Below are 15,449 nucleotides of genomic sequence, written 5' to 3'. Positions count from 1 at the left end.
TATTATCGAAAATGTTAGATTATGTAGTTTAAAATATTCTAAAACTAAAAATACATTCTTGCAATGTGTTTTATTCTGAAATATTCAATATACAATTGGCAATTAATACGAATCATATGTTTGGTCTATAAAATCAATGTTTCTTGGTTTTCGAAAATGGCCAAGTCGATATACTGAATGAAAAGCTTAAATATTCAATATACAATTGACAATTAATACGAGTTACATGTTTGCTTCATAAAATCGATGTTTCTTGGTTTTTTAAAATGGCCAAGTCGTTAATATTATCGAAAATGTTAGATTATGTAGTTTAAAATATTCTAAAACTAAAAATACATTCTTGCAATGTGTTTTATTCTGAAATATTCAATATACAATTGGCAATTAATACGAATCATATGTTTGGTCTATAAAATCGATGTTTCTTGGTTTTCGAAAATGGCCAAGTCGATATACTGATTGAAAAGCTTAAATATTCAATATACAATTGACAATTAATACGAGTCACAAGTTTGCTTCATAAAATGGATGTTTCTTGGTTTTCGAAAACGGCCAAGTCGTTAATAAGTATTATGGAAAATGTTAGGTTATGTAGTTTAAAATATTCTAAAACTAAAAATACATTCTTGCAATGTGTATATTCTTAAATATTCAATATACAATTTACAATTAATACGAGCCACATGTTTGGTTTATAAAAACGATGTTTCTTGGTTTTCGAAAACGACCAAGTCAATAAATTGAACGAAAAGCTTAAATATTGAATATACAATTGGCAATTAATATGAGTCACATGTTCGGTTCATAAAATCGATGTTTTTTGGTTTTCGAAAATGGCCAAGTGGATAAATTGAATGAAAAGCTTAGTGACTTGATCGTCAAACTGACAATCATGCTTATTAATCAGAGCACGTCAACGCAAGCGAGGCCAGACATCATCGATCATTTCGTGTTTTTACCTGTTTGAACATACTCCCGAGTGTGCGTTTAACTAGCGAATTCACATTGTCCGACCGGGAGGAAAGGGTCTATTAACTGCAGTCCGCGTCCGTGACCATGAAACGGAAGTAACCTCGACAAAAGCCTCGAGGGAATTCTGCATCCGCCGCGTTGTACTCAAACTGCATATATCGGTATATTGTTCCCGGTGCACGGCGAACGGATTTTTACGATCCGTTTTTACAGTACAGGGCGTGTTCGTTACTGTACGAAACGGTATCAAAAATTTTATGAGCAAAATTGGTCTACGCTATTGTACAGGGTGAACTACCTGGAGCAGACCACCCCCATTTATGCTTACCTAATATATTTTTGTGGATAAGAAAGAACATGTTGAATAAAAAACTGTTTTTGAAATAATTTTTCAGGAAACGAAGCCTCGTATAAAAAGCCTATTAATAATAATTAGGTTAAATCTCTATACCTCAAGGTGCATCTGACAGATACATACAACATCTTTCAGATAAATATTTCTAAGAGAATGGTTACGCTACGATATGTATAGCAGTGCTCGGATAACTGTGAGTAATTTTCGATTGGATAAGTGAAAGGTAGTCATCCCTACTACTGAAAGGGGACTCCCTTTGACACACATAGAAGCTCAACGTTGTGCAGACTGAGTAGTATAATTTGATCTAGGCTCGAATATTGATGAGACAGTACATATACACAGTGGCCAAAAAAATTATGTATAGATTCATTATTCACTGTCGTATATTTCCTGTTCATGTCTCTATGAACATTTTTGAAGACATACGACGGTACTTATGCCTCAACAATGGCGCACCACTTAGTTGAGTTGCAATAGCAATTTTTTAAAAAAATAATAAAAAATCATAGTATTATTAAAGCGAAATAATTTTAGGTTCAAAGTGTTATTTTCAAGGAATGCTGTAAATTCTGGAGTTTTTTTCTTGAAGTTGACGTAGAATTGTAATTTTCAAATACTTTGTATTGAATTTTAGGTTAGATTAAACCTCTATAGCATAATCGGCCGCGGGAAATGGCTGATTTTGAAAAGGGTCAGATTATTGTTTTAAAAATTGTGATAAAACTTCAGAGATCTTTGAATGTTATCAATAATTTCGTAAAATTAGGCGACAAATGTGCAGTAAAAAATCTACGTGTCCTTTGAAAAATCTTTCAAGAAGCTCGAAAAAATAAACTCAATGCAAGTTAAATAAGAACTAAATTAGGTTTGAGGGTCTAGAAAAATCCAGTACGAACATATTCTTGTAATCGTAATATTTTTACCTTGGCAGAAAATACTTACGTACTTGTTAGACTTATTAATTTTTCGGATAAACTTTCGAAAAGGACACATCTCCAATTTTGTTTATACTCTGGATTCTTACGTATTTTGACGTGCTGATTACGAGTATAATAGTGAAAATTGGCGAAAATTTTATTTTTTATAACGGAAACCACGAAAAAACCATAAAAATCCAAGAAAAAAATAAAAATGGGAATTTTGAAAAATACTCCAGATAAAAGTTGTAGACCTCATCAAAATACACGTTTTATGCTCTATTGATTTTTGTCATAAAGACAACAGTTTTTGAGAAAAACGATAATAAATGTTCAAAACTTCATATAACTCATCCAATACAAAACAAGTTTTATTGTTAATTTTATTAGTTAAGAAAGGCATGAAGCAAAGCTCCTCCCTCGCCCATGTGTTTTCTGTATCATTGGATTTTTAACTTTCCACGCGTAGCGAGATCCACCCTCTGCGAGAAGCTTCATTCCCAAAAGGAATAACCCAGATTTAAATCTAAACCTAAACTTAAACGTTAAATTAAACGACTGTTATAGAAGAAATGAAACAACCTCATATAAATTAAAAAACAAAACCTGTTTGTTTCAGAAAACGAAAACAAAGCGGATAGAACGATATCATGAAAACTAAGAAATAGTTCTGATAACATATGTAAAGGACATTGCAATCGAGGGTGGCACCGTAGTGAATTACCTATCATTTTTCTCAGAAAGTATTATCTTTACGACAAAAATCAATGGGACATAAAATGTGCATTTTGATAAGGTCTACAACTTTTATTTAAAGTATTTTTGAAAATTCACATTATTTACGGAAGTAAGTAAAAAAAACTATGATTTTGATGGCTTTTTCATGGTTTCCGCCAATTTTCAACAATTTAATCTTTTCAATGCAATTTTTACGTATTACAAAATACATAAGAATCCAGAGCATAAAAAACATCGGGGGTATGTCCTTTTCGGAAGTACACCCAATTTTTTTAAGAAAGCAGCAGCGATTTACATACGCTCGAAGCGATAATTTCTACTTAAATTTAATTTGTAAGCCTCCCGTGTTGCCCCGCTTTACGCGTTCCATTTCCGTCAGCATATATTCCCCCGCTACGTTTCAATCTTATTTCCTAGTCAGAAATTCCACCTTGCATGCTCTTTTTCGGGCGGCCGGGATCCTACGGGGCTGCATCAAAATTTCAAACGGCAACGTTTCCGAACCGTCGCGGCCGTAAATTCCTCCCGCCGCGCGGTTACATTACCCCCGAAAGAGATTTATCTCTTCATTGACACGAACCACTCGAATGTATTCGCAAGAATTTGTATCGTCCTGGGAACGCGGCAGCGGGGGCAGACGGGGAGGAGAACACAGGGAAACGTCGAGCTGTACTTCGACGCGTTGAAAAAGTAAGAGCATCGTGGTTGAAAGCCCCGCGGCGTCGCTTCGCATCCACGACGGGACTCTCAAAATCAAGAATATCGAGATATCGCGCGTGCCACCGTGAAATTTTACGATGCCACGTCCCCGCCGCGAATCCGCGTAGCATTTTCCAGGAAAATCCCCTACACGACACCGCCACGACTGCTTGAAAGCAACTAATTGCTTGTCCACTGAATCGATGTTTTTTTTTTGCGATCACGAGGAAAGGATCCCACCTGTCCGACTTCGATTTTAACGGGCCTTTGCAAGGTGATAACACAGACGAGGTATACGAGTAGACCTTTCATTTAATGTATTTTTTCGGCCCATTTTTCTGGGACTCTAGAGCCCCATTACCATTTCCGTGTCACTCGCAACGTTACCAACAGATTTAGAAATTAACACAAGAGGAAGTGAGACAGAAAATTAAATTACAGAAATTTCATTATTTTTTAATGGAATGAAAGCTGTACGGTCCATCATTAATTTCATTGGAGTAATCAATCGATTAAGATTATTTAAAGTTCCATAAATAAAAAGTTTCTTCTATCTGTCGCATTATGTTTGCTTAATGGGACAATGAAAACTTTATTGAAAATCATCGAAATAAGAATTTCGTACCTAATTTTTTTACATTATTTAGTCATTTTTTTTATCGAATATGATATTTAATAACAACTTTGCTAATCTTATTCAATTAAATGATATTAAATGTTTTAATACCTTTTTGTTGTTGAAAGAAGTCTTATCCTCAATTTTGAAGAAGAAGAGAGAAATAAATGTTCTGGGTGAAAAAATATGAAAGAGATGTATGAAGTTTGTGTAAAAACATTGATGTTAAGTTTCGAAATTAATTTCTTTGTTAATATAATTTTATCTGAAAAAAATGTTTAACTATTAAATGTGATTAAATTAAATAGCTTCCCATTGTTTTTTCATAAAACTGAGATACTATCTCTTGCTTTCCCTATTCCTTTCCTTGTTTTCTAATTACTTTCATGGGCCGTGAAATTAGCTGCGAAGAAATAAACAGTGCGCCATTTGTGTATATACGCAAGAGCATCAAATTTCACAAAGTCTCCAAATTATTCACGTGTGACACATGTTTTGACGAAGAGTAACAGTAGATTTATATCCAAAAGGATGCGTCGAAAGAATCCTAGACGAAACAAGAACAAACGACCAGGAGTGAAAAAAGACACGAGTAAACAACAAAATGCCACTTAACCTACTAATCCTTTTTGAATTATTTATTTTGAAGTAGCCACGTACAATCATAAAACTCAAAAGCATTTTGCCACTATTAACGATAATCATTATTAGACAGAGAGAACCTACTTAAGCTTGTAAAAGTTAAATGATTTTGTGCTCACGAAAATGTTGAAAGGTTAACCAGCATTACCAGAGCTAATAATAAGTACATTTTGCATATATTTTAAGCGTGCTCAATAATTAGATGCAGACGGTAGGCGAGAAAGATAATAATTATATGAAGGAAATAATATGAATAGTCCCGAATATATTTTGATTTGAAATGGTGACTGAGTCGACTGAGATGTTTTGTTCAAATTAAAAGTGTGGAAATCTCATTTTTATAAATCTTCTTTCCCTTTGAATCTTCAAGCATACATTTTTGAGGCCCTATGTCTAATCAGGTTTTAGTAGGTTTTAGTAGGCTTACGAAAATATGCTTCTGGCAATGGAAGCTAGAATCTCGACTGCTTTAACGCCTCTGGAAAATATTTGTTTTGTCGAATATATTTCACGTTATTAAAAATTCGGTTGTGAATAAGTTTTCTTTATAAGCGACTTCGCGAACAATATGGGAGCCAACGCTTACGTAAATTCACGGTCGATGCCCATTCGTTCTTAGCACGCTTTTAGGAACGATGACCTTTCTCATTTCTCCAAAAACTCGTACGGACGTCTCGAGAGATTTAGGCGGACATCGATCGATACGCGAGTCTTAAGAAATTGTTTGGACTAAACTTTAGAGAATTGTCGAGGAAGACAAACATCGAGTTCTTGCTTTGAGAGGTGCAACGTAAATCCAGCCGTCGAGAAAACCGCGGGAAGGTTGTTCGAGGAACTGGTGCAGAAAGCAGGGGAGCTGAAAAACTCGGTGAAAAGAGGCAGAATGGCATAGACGCTGGTAGAAGGGTACCGGTACGAAATGATCCCGTACTTTACAAAATGAAATACACTCGTATCTATTAAAAGGCAGCCACACCTATCCAGAAGTGATATGTCTCGCCCAAGGGTTAAGACCAGCGTCGTAATTATGAGTGAAAATCGTCGACGGCTTTCCGATTCGCACGTAGAAGGGTATCTCCTTTCTCTTTATTTTCTCTGCTGACAATTATTTCGACGCGTGTGCGGGAGAGAGACTGACGATAAACGACTCAAACAAAAATTGCAATCTGTCGTAAAAGGCACGATACAAGTCGTTTCAATTTCCTTAAACGTAAGAACAATTACGACAGGTCGGATGAAATGCAGATTTCCGGAAGGTTTTGTATTTCATTATATTCCGTGAGAATCGATTCAGATTATTTGTGGAAAAAATTAAAATGTATTTGCTATTAGGACTCGACGCCAAATTGTCAATTTAGAGGGAAACAACAGTCTGAATACGACGTAAAATTGATATGGGCATACGGTATATAACTAAGGGATTCTCATGATAAGAAATTATCTATAAATGGCATATTGATACCATATAATTTGAGTCACCGAATATAGAAAACAATATATTTAAAAATATTAGTATTATGATAGAAAATATATTCGTAAATATATTATTTCACAATTTAGGGTCCTTTTATAGCCTCTTCTCCTTGTGCAGAATAAATGTAACCTGAAATTTAGATTTGCCTTTTATTGCAAACGCACAAAGGATAACAGGCTTCGCTGTTTTCTCCGATATGGCTCCATAAAAGCGTCCCGCAGTAGTTTCATAGCAGTGAACGATGCAAAGAAAGCTATGTAATGTGTACTAGAGAAAGACTAAGACATATTTCATAATTTAAAATAAGATTCGCTTCTAGGCATTCAAATGCGTCCACACATTATTTGTCAATTTTCATTGATCCTTGTCTTCATTTTCAATTAAATAAACTATTTATAATCGAGAATTATCGCACACCAGTTTTTTGAGTGTATAGAGTTAAAGGAAATTTCAAAATAACCATGGAAGACAGCATAAATAATAATAGTTTTTATATTCATCAGATAGGGGATGAAATATCCTCTAAAAAGAGTGTCCATTCAAGTCGATCGCGTTATTAGTTCAGGAGATATAAGGGTTCGAAGCGTTTGTTTACTTTTCATTGTTTACGTCGCGAGGTCAATGAACTTCCACTACAGCCTTTGCTCGTGGTAAATAGTAAACATTACGTCACTCAGTCACGTACTCGTGCGAGAGAGAGCGAGAGAGAGGTCCGACGCGTTAGACAGAGACAGAGATAGTGGAATTTAAAAAATTATGCTTTCATTTAAATTACGATATCTTCAAAACGGAAAGTCAGATCAACATAATCCAGAAACCAGTTTAAAGAGGAAGTTTCGTCATTCCTAACAGTCGTTCAATTATTGAGAAAACACTAGTAACTTCGAAACTAATAACGTTTGAAGTTTTAATTATAATACAGTTATCCGCGTGCTAATAGACTTTTGTAACACGAAGAGTGGAATTTGAAAAATTACCGTAACAAAATTACATAAAGTTACATTAAATTATATAAAACGAAAGCTATTTTGAAAGGTAGTCCTGGCCCTTTTTAATACGTGTTGTTAGACTGTTTTAAGATAGTAGAAACTGAAGATTCTCTCCTTTCATCTTTGCTATATATTTCTTATTTACAGCGAAAGCTAACCAAAATTTAATACTAAATATTGTCTGATTTTTTACAAAAAAAAACATAACAATATAACAAAATATCTCTTATAATTGCTTTCACAATATAATATGTGTCAAATTGTATGGAAATTAAATTTGAAAATTTTAATGTTGTATACAGGCTAAACAACAAAACTTGATCAGCTTAGATTATTCTGTTGCTGTCTGTGGACAACTGAAAATTTGTTTGTCGAATATAACATGATTGAAATAAAGCTTTGATGATTATAGTAAATTTGTTGCAACTCATTCAAGGTCGTCGATATCTTCTTAAGTGAGATCACATATTTTTCTCAGTACGGTATTATATCTAATGTTAAAAGAAGTACAATGGTACATGCAACATGGCATTCAAATGTCATTGTGCATAACAAATTCAATACTCGAACTCCCTTGTGTTTGATGATACGTAGATGTTTGATTCGAGGAAGCATATATTGTGATAGAAAAAGAAGTTTTTATAATTATATGCAAATTAGATGATCCACCATGTAGTAATAATGTATAGAAAAATGTTGTTTAAAATAATATTTCTGGCAACATATTTCGTTCTTATCACTATTGTTGATGTAGTCCATTTTCTAAATAATCACCAAAGATTTCAAATAAAAGCGGCACTCTAAGACGAAGTTTAACCTTTGGATTAAGAAATATATAGCAAAGATGAAAGGAGAGAATCTTCAGTTTCTACTATCTTAGAACAGGCTAACAACGCGTATTAAAAACAGTCAAAGTTTATATGCGTAAAGTTTCGAAAGTACTAGTGTTTTCTCCATAACTGAGACACTGTTAGAAGTAACAAGGACTCTCTTTTAAAATGGCTTTCTTTGTCTTACAAAAGTGTATTAGCGCATATTAAAAATAATCAAACTTTAGCTACTAGTCTTTTTTCTATAATTGAACCACTGTTAGAAACGACGCAGCTCCCTCTTTGAAATGGTTTTTGGTCTATGTCGATCCGACTTTCCGTTTTGAAGATATCGTAATTTAAATGTAAGCATAATTTTTAAAATTCCACTATCTCTGTCTCCGTCTTACGCGTCGACCTTGTGAAGGTCGTAGTGGAAGTTCATTGACCTCGCAACGTAAACAATGAAAAGTAAATAAACATTTCGAACTTTCATATCTTCTGAACTAACAACGCGATCGACTTGAATGAACACTCGTTTTAAAGGGTATTTCATCCCCTATCTGATGAGTATAAAAACTATTATTATTTATGCCGTCTTCTATGTTTATTTCGAAGTTTCCTTTGACTCTATGCACTCAAAGAACTGATGTGCGATAAAACTGGAATATAAATTGTCTGTTTAATTGAAAATGAGGACAGGGATCCTTCTTTAATTATTTTCCTTGGCTATCCTCAACGTCTAGGACCGGCGTACGTAATATCAAAAAAGGCGCGGACCATTCTTTCGACGGTTGTAGCAGACATTCTCGAGGAGTCATTGGAGGATGCAAGAAACTTGGCGGTGAACACTGGCAAGAGCAGCGTGACCCGCAAGGAAATGGAAAAATCGCTGCGAAATCTTTGTCTGCGATTGAGCACCGTGCCCGCGTACAACGAACGAATCAACTCCCGGAACAACTCCGACAACGAAGACGGCAATAATCGCAAAAGCGTGTCCTCGTCCAAGGTTGGTCGAACGAGGAGTGAAAGACAATAAAAATTCCGCGTCCGCTCGAAAAACGGAGAGATTGGACTACCTCTCGTCGATAAACAAAACAGGTTGTTTCAGGAGGCTCGGACCGACGCTGCAGTATCTCATCGCGTTGTCACGGGGACTACAGTCATAAAATAATAACAATCTATCGCAATCTACGTTTTCTACGGTAAACATGACCTACGCGCGTTTTTCCCATCGGCTAAAAAAAAATGGTCAGCGTGTCGATGGTCGGCGACACACGAATTTGGACTTTTGTTAAACGACTTTTTATGGTATCCATGTTCTGTATTTGCGGAGGGTGAAATGTACTTAAAATTAATTTAGATTACCTTTTAATTCGTATGGGTTTTGAGATCCCAATTCGAACTATTATATCGGTTCCTAATACATAGGTGTACAATCGTTTTGATGAATAAAAATATTGCATTTGAATGTCTTTCCGATCATATAATACTTAAACATTGAATTTTTATTTTGTTATTTGTGGGTCCTGTCTTAAGAGTCTACGGTAATTGAATTTTTGTTATATAAGCAATAAGTTAGATTACGTTAATAACTAATTGCAAATTACGTTTTCATAGATACATTTTTGAATCTATTATCACAAAATATGATTCATGCCTTATTATAATACTGTTTGGCGATACATTCATAAAATAATTTTATCATAGAATGTATCATATATTTCATAGAGTGTGGAAATAATTGTCGCCGAATATACGGATTCAATAAAATTTATTAAGGCTCTTTCTCTATGGTGTCTCGTTGACACTCGCGTGTTATTACATACTATGTTGATGGTGGCGAGGCGAAAGACGAGAACCCTTCATTTCTGTGGGAGGCTCATTAACCCAGATGATGACCTTTTTGGTAAACACAGCTGACTGGCAAAAAAATAACGCAGTAACTGTTTTTTTCGCTACCGTCGCTGTATGTCGCTGCTTTTAACAATTGTTATTTAAGCATCAGCACGTTTGGCTGTTTGTTTGTTCAATGAGAGAATGAAGACCTATTTATACACTGTAGATGACGTGGGGAATCAAAACTAAACTCTCAATGTATAATTGGGTGGTAGGAGATGCACGACACATCAATAACGCTAATACACGCTTGCTTCTCTATAGCAATTTCAATATCTGAAATCGAGAATTGTTGACCAATCGACCATCGGTAAACAGAAATGATAAATACTGGACGCCTGGAATTGATGAGATACGGTAAGTCTTGAAATTTTGTTGCTTATGAAGAAAATAAATAAACTTTTAATTTAAACGGGTTTCTACAGATGGTTGCAAAATTTTCTCGGTTAATATCAAATGAATCAGGTTTTAAATTTGTGTGCTTAATTTGCATAAAAGTTCTTCAATCAAGCGTAAAAAACTTGAATAAAAATAATATTTACTATCCTTGTCATGAAATATATTTATCTTTCACTGAAACTTTAGAATTTTTTATTTCAAAATTTGCCATTTTTTCATCAACTATTTTAAAATTTTGCGTTACGAACACTTCCAAGTTTTGCTACGATTTATTTAGGTATTTTTTCGGTGACGTAGCAACAAATAGACAGCCATAATTGAGTTTTATTTATTCGAGTTTTAGAGCAGATGTAGGAATCTATTTGATGGAATTTCCTTCAATTTTTATGTGAGCAATTACAAAATAAAATATTATTTATAATTTCTAGCATTTCATTTGTGGCATTTATTAGTTATTATACTGGGTGTTCGGCCACTCTTGGAAAAAATTATAATGGGGGTTTCTAGAGGCCAAAATAAGACGAAAATCAAGAATACTAATTTTTCGTTTGAGGCTTCGTTAAAAAGTTATTAACAATTAAATTCAAAAATTTCAAATCGTTCTGGAAAAATTATTTTCGGTTGCGGGGTCAATTACAATCATATTTGGTGAATAGACATACCCCCGAAATTCTACCCATTTTCTAGAAAAAAATTCGAGAAGGTGTGAAATTTTTCGATGAAAAAAAAAAATTTCAAATCGTTCTGGATATAAGCGAAATATTATACATTTTATCGTCATAGAGTTGACAATTTGTTGGGAGACCGTTCGATGCTCTCAGTAGATTAATTAGCTTGATTATTACAGGAATTTTCAGAGGGCAGTCTCATGTGCGACCTCAAAAAAATCAATCTCTTTTTATTTTATTTTTTTACAGTATATACATATATTTAAGAATGCACTGTTAATTTTTGAGAGATATAAATTATTGAAAAATTTATTTTGTATTCTCAAAGGATAGTTAAGTAAATTGCGAAAATAAATTATTGCGTTACATGTAACATTTAGTTAACAAAAATGAATAAAGATGGTTAAATTTTGCAACGTACATATGAAACTGCCCCCTTAAGTCTCCATTTTTTGCAATAATCGAGATTTCGCTGTACCAGTTATTTATCGACGAGAAAATTGAAAGAGATAAGAACACTTCGTGCGTTGAAATTATTTCAAATTCACGGAGAAGATTGTTATTTATCGAACAGTGTCTTTACCATACAGGAGAAATTTAACAAACGAAACGATTAAATCTACGCTCGTAGCTCTTGCGAAGCCAGTGAGAAGGTCTGCGTGACACTTTATTCAATAGAGAACGACGGGTCTTCCAACAAGATACTATATCTGCACACAAAGCGAAAACAACTGAGCTTTGGAAACCAACATTTCGGCATTCGTTAAAACTGAAAATTGGATTTCTGAGAGCCCAGATTTAAATCCGTTGGACTATAAGCCCTGAAACATTCTCGAGCAGAAAGCATGTAAAAAAAGCGTGCCAATTTGGAGTTCCTGGAAAAAAAGCACCATCCAAGCAACCAACAGAAATTTCGTTAGACATGATCCGTGTAACAATCGACGATCGGGCTAACTCGTTCTCAACTTTGTTATATAAACTCAAACGATTAATATTAATAAATTATATCTGGTTAGAAAGCTTCCTTTTCTATTCTCAAAACGTATATGGTTTAAATAGATTAGATTACATTGTTTTTTTTAGTACAAGCATTCAAATTACTGACAGCACTTGTGACAAAACTATATACAATATAAAATTAATTTTAACAGAAACCAAAAGTGAAGTTTAGTTTTAGAAAACTACAATATAGAGGTTTTCGAAGTTACTCGTCATGAATCTGAAATCAAAATGGATTTCCAAATGAAAAATACTATTTAATTTGTATTTTCATTGTGTACATTTTTATTCTGAATCCAACGAACTATTTTGTGTCATCAAAGTTAATATTGTTGCCATACATCGGACAACATTTTCAAAATTTCAGAAGGAATTGTTTTTTTTTTCTTTTCCAACATCATTCCATGTGATAATGAAGTATACATATAATAGGCCAGAGTGCAGTAATAGTCTCTGGAGGATATCCTGATTTGTTTGTATCTATGATGTTTTCAAAGTAAAATCTTTTCTGCATAATTTGTGAAGTTAATGGCATGGGAGATTTGTATCTTTTTTGATACAAGATCTTACGATTCAAATTTTTTTTGTAATAGATGGCTTGTGAATACAAATTTTGTGTAATGTTGATGACATACAATCATTTATTACAGTACTGTGCATGACTATAGTACTGTAGTAGTCCTTGGCTTAGCTTAGAATGGTCGGTCAAAGAGTGTAACAGGGTGTTCGGCCATCCCTGGGAAAAATTTTAATGTGAGATTCTGGAGGCCAAAATAAGAAGAACAATCAAGAATATCAATTTCTTGACTGAGGCTTCGTTAAAAAGTTATTAAAAAATTAAATTAGAAAATTTCAAATCATTCTGAAAAAATTATTTTCGGTTGCAGCGGTCGAGTACAATTATTTTTGGTCATTACACATACCCCCGAAATTCTACGCATTATCCAGAAAAAAATTCGGATAGGTGCTGAAATATTTTGGCGAAAAAAAAATTTTGAAATCGTTCTATAAAAATTATTTTCGGTTGCAGAGGTCGATTACAATCATTTTTTGTCACTACACATATCCCCGAAATTCTACGCATAATCGAGAAAAAAATTCTTTACTGAAAATATAATCTGAGGCCTGAAATGGTTCCCCAAAACTTGTGAATACTTGAAACATCATAATTCCTGAATGGATTGGACGATTTTAATGTTTCAAAATGCAAACAACGCGTATTGTGGTGAAGAATATGTAGAAATTCTAACAATGTTGGAAAAGTTGTTTCTTGACTCCGTAAAATGAGGAAAACCTCAGAAAAATGATTCAATTTTCAAGCGACCATAACTCCTACATTAGTGAACGTATCTGATTGAAATTTTAGGAGGAAGTAGAACTCATGGCTACCTACAAAAAAGTACTAAACAACTTTTCCGTAATAAGTCAAACAAATTTGTTGAAAATGAAAAACGAATTTTTAAGAAAATTCGACAAGGGGTAGCGACTAAAAAAAAAAAATTTCGAATCGTTCTGGAAAAATTATTTTCGGTTGCAGGGGTCAATTACAATCATTTTTGGTCATTAAACATACCACCAAAATTCTGCGCATTTTCGAGAAAAAAATTCAGTACGGGCGGAATTTTAAACGTTAATAACTTCTTAACCAAGCCTCCGTCAACAAATTGGTATTCTTAATTTTCGTCCTATTTTGGCCTCTAGAATCTCTCATTGCAATTTCTCCCAGGAATGGCCAAACACCCTGTTTATACGAATAGGAAGACGGTCGAGTAGTTGTGAGAGAGAAAGGTTGAGCGCAGCCCTCTACTGGCGAGTTTGGGAAGTGTCGCCACAGTACTAAGGGCACACGAACACATATAATTTTGCTATATCAATGCAGTATTTTTTAAAGTAAAATAATCAATAGACTAACTACAAGAAAAAATAATTAAAATTTAAATAAAAAATATTAAAAACTATATACATACTTAAAAAATTGCATTTTGATCAGGTCTTTCGCGATTTCAACCAATGCCAAATACTTAAGCGATCTTTCTAACAGAAATTCCATTCCACCAACGGCGCAAACTTCCAATCTACAAAGTGTCAAAGACGTTTTGTAACGTAAACCATCGAAACGCGTACGAATTATTTTTCCATAAAATCGGGAACGCGGTATCCCGTGTGATTTTTCCCCCTTGTGTGCAGCTTTTGTTGAAACGCGAACAGGACACGGCTATTCGTTACAATATTTTTATCCGGTTTTATTCAAAGCCGAAAATTCGACGTTTTCTATAACGAGATAGGAGATACCGTGTCGGCTGGTTCGACGATCTATCGCGAAACGTTTTTTTGTCGACGTTTAGTCGGAGGGAAAAGTCGGGGAAAAGACCAGACACGGATAATCTAATCGAAAAATGATTTCGGACAGTTAAATGGATCGGCCGTCCCGTTGATAAATCTTTAAAACTAGCGATTAAGCAGATACGTCGCGACGCCGAAACGAATTACCACAATTTTCGGAATTCCGCCTATAGGGCGGCAAAATATATTACGTTTATGTATCGAAGCGTCGAACCAAATTTCGATCGTTCGATCTGATTTCGTTCGCTCGCGCCGCGGCCTTTACCCCCCACCACCTAGATATCAAGCCGATAACGCCGCTTTTTCACGAACATTTACCTCTGCGAAAATGTTTCCCCGAGTATTTCCGTGACGACTTTTGGCGCCAGATGCTGGCGCGGTTGTTGCATATGAATAAATCACGATCTTCTCCCACACGCGTCGTATTTATCTTGCGACAGATTTACAGCGAAATCAATGGTAAAGCTATGATTAGAGGTAGGAGATACGTTAACTGTTAGTCGCGCAAACTCAATGAAAACGGGTGTCAAAGGACACGAGAATTCGATCGACCAATTTAATCATGGCCGTGTCGATTCCTGCTTCAATTTCGCGAGATAGAAATACATTTCGTTATTTTTCTTTATTGTTTGTTTTCTTTTACAAAATTGTACGAATGCATATCACGCGTATCCAAACATTTTTTGTTTCATCTAATTTTCTTCGAACATCAAGATAGAAATACATTTTGTTATTTTTCTTCATATTTGTTTTCTTTGACAAAATTGTAGGAATGCATATCACGCGTATTTAAAGATTTTTTGCGTATAACCGATATCTAATTTTCTTCGAACATCGAGATAAAATACATTTTGTTGGCGCAGTGATGAAAAACAAGCTGATTAGGAGTAATAAATGATTATATATTTAGTAATAACACATAGTAGG

This window comes from Colletes gigas, unplaced genomic scaffold (genome assembly GCF_013123115.1).
Source record: "Colletes gigas isolate AHSC1104 unplaced genomic scaffold, ASM1312311v1 Colletes_gigas_Sc00019, whole genome shotgun sequence".
Taxonomy (NCBI): domain Eukaryota; kingdom Metazoa; phylum Arthropoda; class Insecta; order Hymenoptera; family Colletidae; genus Colletes; species Colletes gigas.
This window is presented reverse-complemented; position numbering follows the sequence as displayed.